Raw genomic sequence first — 9,894 nt, forward strand, 5'->3', positions numbered from 1 at the left:
CCTCCTCTTGGGTCTCGATGCCCTTGCCATTTTGTTAATTGCTGCCCCGAAAGAAGAAGAAATTAGGGTTCAACCCCAGATTTCCGGACGATGCTATAATTGGACGACCAAGAAAGCTGAGGGAAATAAAGGTAAAGGGCAAAAGGTGCAACACATGAAATAACACAAAATACAAGACTTGAAAAGTAAAAAACTCAAATATTGTTATTCACGAATTTCCTTTCCTCTCTCTACACTCTCTCTCTACCTTTCTCTACATTTTTAACATGAAGAGGTAGAATATTTATAGAAGGCAAAAGGCCTTTACACGAAAATAGAAAGGCTAAGCTAAAAGATAGGAAAAGCAAAACACACGTACACTACCTTTTACCCTACTAACAAAAAGCAATTCCTATAAACTAGGAAAACTAACAAATCGTGGGCTTTGAGTGCCCTTCAAGAAAATCGTGGGCATTGGATGCCCTACCCACTTCTTCTTCCTTGAGCATCAAAAAACGGACGTGGGCTTTGGATCCTCTTGCCCACGACCTTGAGCATTAACCAACATTTTCCCCCTTAATGTGAAAGGCCTTGCACGCCTATGGATTCTCTGAACATCAAAAAATTTTTAGATAACAAGGCTTTTGTGAAGCCATCAGCAACTTGATCATTTGTAGAGCAATGCTTCAACACTACTTCACTTTTTTCCACTGCATCCCTTATAAAATGATATCTAAGCTCAATGTGCTTTGTCCTACCATGAAAAGTAGGATTTTTAGCAATAGATATTGTGGACTTATTATCACAATAGAGCTTAGTTGGGAGATTTTGCTCTACATGCAGGTCCTTCATAACATGCCTTATCCAGATTGCTTGACAGGTAGCAGATGTAGCCGCAATATATTCCGCTTCTGAAGATGATAGCGCTATTGAATTTTGTTTCTTTGAACACCACGACACAATCCCTGAACCAAAACTGAAAGCAAACCCGCTTGTGCTTTTTCGATCATCCATTGAACTTGCCCAATCACTGTCAGTAAATCCAATCAAATTAAAGTCAGTAACATGATTATAAAAAAAATCCATAATTGATTGTTGCCCGTATATAGCAGAGAATCCTTTTTGCTGCGCCTAGATGTTGCACAAATGGATTGTGCATAAACCTTGAAATCATACTGACTGAGAATACAATATTTGGCCGAGTGTGAGTTAAGTACATTAATCCACCTACCAAGCTTCTAAAACATCTTTCATTTGCTCTTGCCATTCCATCTTCCAAACTCAATTTTTCATTCGCATTCATCGGAGTTTCACAAACTTTGCAATTCAACATCTTTGATTTTTTGAGCAGTTCCAAAGCATACTTTTCTTGAGACACGAAAATCCCTTCTTCAGATTGCACGACATGAAGACCAAGAAAAAAACATAGCATCCCCAAATCTGACATTTCAAATTCCTTCATCATACTATGTTTAAATTCTGCAATAAGCTTAAATGAAGAACCATTGTAGATAATATCATCTACATAGACACTTACAATGAGAAATTCATTCCCATTTACTTTGACATAGAATGTAGGTTCACTATCACTTCTTTGAAAACCATTTTGGTGGAAGAATTTATCAAGGCAACTATACCATGCACGCGGGGCTTGTTTTAACCCGTATAATGCCTTTTTTAACTTATAAACTTTTTCTTCCTTTCCTTTAACAACAAATCCAGATGGTTGATCAACATACACGACTTCATTTAGAAAACCATTTAAAAATGCAGCCTTAACGTCAAATTGATAAACTTTCCATTTGAATTGAGCTGCAATCGCAAGGATCATTCTCACAGTTTCAAATCTTGCAACAGGTGAAAACGTTTCAGTAAAATCAATTCCATACTTTTGCAAGAACCCTTTAGCAACTAACCTTGCCTTATATTTTTTCACATTTTCACCAGCATCATACTTGACCTTATAAACCCACTTTACTTCAATTGATTCCTTTCCAGGTGGCAAGTTGGAAAGCTCCCATGTGTCATTCTTCTTAATGACCTCCATTTCTTCTTTCATTGCATCTAACCATTTTTTATCTGTGCATGCTTCATCATATGATGATGGTTCTAGAACAACAAAAGCAAAATCACATTTATAAATATCCTCTAGAGACCGTACCTTTTTTGGAGGAGTGTCCACATCAAGTGTGGACTCATTATTTTCTGTGAATTCATCTCCCATACTTGACATTTCTGAAAATAATGCTTCAGTAGTATGATTTGATTGCGATGCCACTTCATCAATTTGCAACTTCACACTTTCATTGTTGGTCCATTCCCAACATGCTTTTTCATAAAAAATAACATCCCTTCTTATAATCAATTTTTTAGAAGAAGGATTATAAAGATGATATCCCTTAGTTTCATTACTATAACCAACAAAGATACACTTTTCACTTTTCACTTTTCTTATCTAACTTGGTTATTTCTGAAGAGTCAATCAAAGCATATGCTATACTGCCAAATACCTTCAACATACTTACATTTGGCTTTCGATTCCACCAGGCCTCATAAGGTGTTTTGTTTTGAACTGCCTTTGTTGGAGAAATATTCAAGATATGAACTGCAGTGTTAACGGCTTCTGCCCAAAACTCATTTGGCACCTTTTTTTCACTTAGCATGTTGCGTGTCATTTCTACCACTGTACGATTTTTCCTTTCTGCCACTTCATTCTGTTGTGGTGTCTTTCTTACTGTCAGTTGCCTGCGAATACCATGATCTTTGCAAAACAAACCAAACTCATCAGATAAAAATTTTCCTCCTCTATCTGTGCGCAATATTTTTATAGTTTTTCTTCTCTCATTTTCAACAAGGAGCTTAAATTCCTTAAATCTATCAAATGCATGAGATTTATGAGAAAGAAAGTACACCCAACTCATTCTAGTAAAATCGTCAGTTAAAAGCAAAAAATATTTGCTATTGTTTAATGAAGGAGTTCTCATGGGCCCGCATATATCAGCATGAACTAATTCAAGAGGTTCTTTAGCTCTTCATGCTTTTCCAACTGGGAATGATAATTGGTGTTGTTTACCATAAACACACCCTTCACATATCTCATTTGTATAATTAATGGCTGACAAACCAACTACCATATTTTTTTGATGCAAGAGTTTCAAACCATTAAAATAAAGATGCTCATACCTCAAATGCCACAGTTTGGATTGATCAAAACCATTTTCCATAAAGGCACAATCATCTATCTTGATCATTGCAAGTGGAAACATTTTATTTTGAACCATATCTATTTTTACAAGAACTGTACCATTCTTGTTTTTAATCTCACAGATGTCATTTTCAAATAAAAGAGTGTAACCCTTTTTAACCAATTGCCCTACACTCAATAAGTTCTGAGCCAAACCAAGAACATAATACACATCTTGAATATATCGTTCATTACCTGATTTTGTCTTGATTGCAACTGTTTCTTTGCCATTGACATCTACTTTATTGTTGTCCCCAAGCCACACATTCAACTTCACAGTCTCATCAATATTCTTAAAAAGACTTCTATCACCGGTCATATGATTACCGCAACCACTGTCTACAAACCACATTTCACTTTTGCAACTGTTAGTATTCATGCTTGCAAGAAACAAATTTTCATTTTCATCTGCAAAATTTGCTTGTTGCTTTGCCTTTTCAAAACATCGGGTTTCAATATGACCAAATTTCTTACAAAAATGACATTGTTTTCCTTTAAAGAACATATTTTGATTACCTTTTTCTGTTCCATCATTCCTTTGAGAGGAATCATAAAACCTTCCTCGACCTCTTCCACGTCCACGAAAAGATCCTCTAAAACCTCCTCGTCCTCGACCTCTACCTTCACCCTTTTGATCAAACTGAGTATTCTTTTCTTTTGAAATTTCAACTTTCGATTGAAAGGCATGTTCCAATGTCTTTTCTGAAGACCTGTTTATGCGATGCTCATGGGCTAAAAGAGACCCCATTAGTTCATCAATAGAATACACAGATAAATCCTTAGACTCTTCAATTGCAATAACAACATGATCAAATTTAGAATGTAGACACCTTAAAACTTTTTCTACTATTTTTTGATCATCTAAAATTTCATCAAAGGTCTTCATTTGATTTACAATAGTAGAGAGCCTAAAAAAGAAGGTTTGAATTGACTCACTAGTTTTCATAGAAAATGTTTCAAACTCTCTTCTTAAAGTTTGAAGTTTAACCGTTGTGATCTTCTTATCACCATGAAATTTTTGCTTCAGAAGTTGTCAGGCTTCTTTTGACTTAGTAGCACCGGCAATAGTTGGAAAAATGGTTTCAGACACAGCCTGTTGTAGTACTAACAATGCCTTTGCATCTCTCTTTCGAGCTTCTTTGACATCAATTTTTTCTGCTGCCTTTGATCCTTCAACATCTGCATAACCATTTTTAACCAACTCCCAGAGGTCTTGTGAGATAAAGAAGTCTTCATCTTAATATTCCAGAATTCATAATTTTCACCATTAAAAATTAGCACTAATGATTGTGACAAATTGAGAGAGTTAAAATTATTTGCCATATCGAACTTACTCAATAATTATCCTTCAAAAGAAATTTTGAATCTATAGGAACTCCTTGCTTCGACAATGCTCCTATTGCATTTTTCTCGAACGCCCAGCTCTGATTCGAACCTGTGCTCTGATACCAAGAATTGAGGGAAATAAAGGTAAAAGGCAAAAAGGTGCAACACATGAAATAGCACAAAATACAAGACTTGAAAAGTAAAAACCTCAAATATTGTTATTCACGAATTTCCTTTCCTCTCTCTACACTCTCTCTCTACCTTTCTCTACATTTTTAACATGAAGAGGTAGAATATTTATAGAAGGCAAAAGGCCTTTACACGAAAATAGAAAGGCTAAGCTAAAAGATAGGAAAAGCAAAACACACGTACACTACCTTTTACCCTACTTACAAAAAGCAATTCCTATAAACTAGGAAAACTAACAAATTGTGGGCTTTGAGTGCCCTTCAAGAAAATCGTGGGCATTGGATGCCCTACCCACTTCTTCTTTCTTGAGCATCAAAAAACGGACGTGGGCTCTGGATCCTCTTGCCCACGACCTTGAGCATTAACCAACAAAAGCTTGGGCCGGAGTAGCAACGCCGCCGCAGACACGCGGATGTTGGCAGCAGGCACACCTTCAAGTACTTGAGAGCGTTTTGGCCATTGAGCATTGAAGGGGCGGCGACTGCATACTCGCGCAAGGTGGATCTGCACCACGGCCACTCGAGAGATGTCGACTGCGAAGGAGGAACAAGGTGGCGATCGCCAAGGAACACCATGGCTGTCGGTTCTAGCAGACCAAGTGTAAAAAAGAGTCGTCGGACGAGTTCGAGACAATTTTCTCAGAGGTTGAGGACCATATATGCGAGTTGATGATCGATCGCTTAGGGAATTACCTCATTCATATAATCTTTAAAGCATCCTCAGCGACTTACAGTGCAACAGCATACCACCAACCATCCTAGGCACTGCCACCATCGTCCGTCAGCAAACTCAGAACCTTCACCGTCTGGACGTGAACCTATAAAGAAGTTGTTCAGGGTGTGGTGCTTTCCAAGGTCGGAGATGGAGGAGACACACCGGAAATGGTGGCACTCGAGTTAGAGGGGCGGACGAGAACCCCTGCTGCTGGCGAGCGACAGAGGCAACATTGCTACCGGTGGTGGAGGAGGTTCTTCCATCAGACGGGTAGTTGCCGGATGATTGCCGAAAGGTGGTGGTGACCCCCTCTTCGTTGGCTGGTTGCCGGAAATCGCGGTGGCAGCCACGGAGGAAACATGAAGGAGAAAGGAAAAAAAATGGGCAAAATGAAGGAGGTTGGAACGGGAGGGTGGTGTGTGTTCTCCCAGGAATACAACCTTTAACCACAGTGCATGTTTGGGGTCCCAATGCGCGCTACGTATGTAAGCACATGGGGATGATTTTCTCGTGTGTGTCGGCATCACTTAACATGGGAGTCTGGTGCAATTGCAAAGACATAAGTACCCTTTCTTGCTATTCTTGCCATAAAACGACGATTCGAGAAAATAACAAAAATGTCTTTCATTTTAAAAAAAGAAAATGACGGTTCAAGAAAAGAACAAAAATATCCTTCATTCAGAAAGTCGAGATTGATGTTAACTCTTCAAAGTCCAAACGTTCTGTTTTTGCCCTAAGGAGTAAACTTTTGCACCATCTGTTGTAACAGAAGCTCCATTTGACGACACAAACTTTGCCACCGGAGTAACAACCTTTGTCGTCATCTCGAGTCGAGGTTCCCACCTTGGTTTTTAGCTTGTGTTACAACACATTGCCGCCTTCTCATTCTTGCCTTATGTTACAAAACTTCCACTGTCGCAACACCGGTCGAGAGGGAGAGTGGGAGAGAGAGAAGTTGCGCGTGAGGGGCCTCCTCTCCCTCTGCGTTGCTTAAAAGAAAGGAACTGGGGGAGATCGTAGCCCCGATGGTTACAGGGCCCTATCGTGCGAAGCGGCTACAGAGAGGAAGGGGAAAGTTTTAAAAACCCTACCGGGTTACGGATCCGGGTCGGGTCTGACCCGGCTTTCGACCCCCCCTTTTTTTGACACTGGTTTTTACACATAATTTTTAATGTTGTAACTTTTAATCTTCCTTACCAGTTTTTTTGGAACAATAGCTTCAATTTTATAAGTTTTTTGGTATGTAATCAATGTTGGGAGGATGTTTGCATTTCTTGTGAAACTTAATGTAATGTCTTATATTGTTCTGTTTCATGACAAACTCAGATGAATTTGAAAGTGAGCTATGGAACATAGGAATCACATGTGAATTCTGTTTAAGTCTTACCATAAAGTTAGTTGCCATGCCTCTTTGCATGACCCAATTTCCACATTGTCAGATTTGTTAATAGTTTAACAAAAATAGGAGATGAATATGTACACTAGATGGTCTTATTAAGAAAGAGTTTTTGAATGAAGCCATTTTCATGAATCGTGAGCCACAAAAATAGAATTGTATCTTTCACATGTATTAAAAATAGAACTCTGTTTAATAATGTATCTTTCACATGTATAAATCCTTGTAATATGTATCATTCACATGTATAAATCATAGTTAGTGAAAAATGTGACAATCGGGTATGAAAATCAGAAATTGTATGTAAACTCAGTGTTTATATAACTAGTGAAAATCATTTTCTCATCTAGCCTTCACATATACAAATCGTTATATATAAATTGTATCATCCATATTGTATGGGAGGGCCTCTACAACATCCGGTATTGTCCGAGAATAATTCGTTCATAAACAAAGCCACACGATGTACAAACTTAGTAAAGAACAAATCATGAATAAGTCAGCGATACAAATCGATGTAACTTTATAAATACAAATCGATTTCGTTCACAAAGACTAACAAAAACATATCGTTATCGCGGTAACTTCATAATTACAAATCGATTACCTAGCCCTGGGTAATTAACGAGAATGGTTTACAACCGATGTCATTTACATTCGATAACTTTATAATCGATAACTTTAAAACTACAAATCGATGTCATTTACAACCACAATCATTTACCAAAAAACCTAGTCTTTTTTACCTGACCATAATGGTTTGGCTTAGATAAAACACATGGCCATCATCATCAACAAAACAGATATCATCACCAATAGGTAATTAACAGGATGTCTAATTGTATAAAAAAAAATAGATATGTCTTTGTTTGTCTATGTGAACGATATCAATATGTAATATAGCGATTTACTCATAACGTCTTGCAACTGTTAATTGGATTTGTACTTTACCAAGACAACACATCGTGTCGATGCCTGTACACGTGCGTAAAGCCCTGCAAAATGTAAAACCCTAATATAGATCTATATATACAACTCTACCCAGCCTGACCCAACCCGTTATCCAGGTCTTAAACCCTAATCTATTTAACCTCTATTCCTCTTTCTTTTTTGCGGCAACGCAACTTTTTCTTCTTCTCTTTCTTCTTCTTCTTCCTTGTATTTTTCTTTCTTCTTTGTTCCTTCTACCTGTGCTTGATAGACAGGGGGGTGATGCAGATGTCCATCTATTTGACCTATTCCTACCGCTGAACCCTACATTGTTCGCAAACCATACTTCACAGTTGGAAAAGTATCTACCTAATCTTCAATATACTTCATGAAAAATACGTTGAGTGAGCGATCTATCATGTAACCCCTCGGTTCCTGACCTTTGAAGCTTATTATCAAGAGCGCACCAATGCTAGAGTCTCTAAGAATCGACCTCTCTCTAAGAAAAATAGTGCAGTGGGCTGCCATTACTAACGAGCTCATTTGCTTGCAGAGGATGTATCTTCAGCATTAAAGGATGCGACGATGAATGATACAGATGTTTTGGTGATCTATTCTGTAAAAATTTGAGTCTCTAAAAGATAAATATGCGTTCGACGGAATTGTCCTCTCATAGATATTGTAACTAAATACTAATATTTTTTTCTATATGAACATAATGAGCTCGTTTGCGCTCATAAAACAAAATGGCTTTATTAAGCTCGGTATCAACATGTTATGTTAAGTAAACAGAGCTTGAATAAGGATGGTCAGGCTCCCCCGACTCTGAATCAGCTAGCAATATATTATGATCTAACTAACTAACTAACTAACTATATATATATATATGGCCATCAACGGTCGGGTTTGGTTTAGACCCAGGTGGTACCAGACTTGGACCCATTTTTTGGGTATGGTATTGGGTTCGGATCCAAGTTTAATCCGGCCTATTATAAGAAAACCCATTCCTGAACCCACTAAGAACTACATGAACCAGGGGCTGCCGTTGTTGTATCATGACGTAAGGTTGGGTGGTTGTGTCCTCAACCCCAAGTTTTACCTCTCAAAAAGACGAACCCATTAAGTGACCTGGTTGTCATTGGTTCCTTGGTCATAAAAAAAAAATCATATATAATGAAGTGTACATAACTTGATATATATAATCAAGTATACAGAAATTGGTAGCCATCCGTTGTATACAAGAGGTTGATCGTTCATTATTTTTCCCTTGCAAAGAAAAGCCTTATATATAATTCAATTTCTCGTCGCCCTTTTTATTTATAAAAAAAAAAATTTACTTTTCGAGGGAACCACTTGTAGCTTGGTTTGTGCTCATAGTGGGTCTGCACGTATAGTCAACCAAACCTCATATTGCGCAAAACAAGCCAATTAAGCTTGAACAAGAAGAGCTCAACTTAGTTGGCTGGTTTACCAACACCAACACAACCTAGTGGGCAATAGTTATATGTAGGCCTACAACAAGAAAGATCAATGGTTAGTTAGCAAGACCATGGACCATGGTTCTCATGTACGCTTCCTAGCACAGTCGCCGCATACAAACCACTAATCTAAGAGACAGAATTCACAGAGTGAAATGGACGATTTGTATAATCCCCCCAAGATCCCCCCCCCCCCCCCCCCCCCTTCAGACAACGGGACATGAGGAGGGTGCCTATCCTATAAAGGGAAGAAACGATTGAGATTATCGAGAAAAAGTACTAGCCTCAAGCCTTAAGCCAATTGCTGACATCTGTAATATGTTTCACCGAATTTGTTCTAAATGAATTCCCCAAAGCACTCTAGTAATCTAGCTTCGTATAATGAGACCATGAAGTGTGGAGGCTTGACGTTTGGATCAACCATGGTTCACCATACAACGATTCAATGGGTCTTTTGAGAGAGAGAGAGAGGTGCATCAGCTCGTGCGCATGCACAGAGTAACTTGACATGCACGTGCGCACACCCACACCCAACTCAGTTCGTGTCTGCTGCAAGTTTGCATGCGTGAGAGAAACAACAGCAACACCACATTGCCACACATACACACAGAGAGAGAAAGATTCTCTTGCAAAAACTC

Source organism: Nuphar pumila, chromosome 6 (genome assembly GCF_984573655.1).
Source record: "Nuphar pumila chromosome 6, dmNupPumi1.hap1.1, whole genome shotgun sequence".
NCBI lineage: Eukaryota > Viridiplantae > Streptophyta > Magnoliopsida > Nymphaeales > Nymphaeaceae > Nuphar > Nuphar pumila.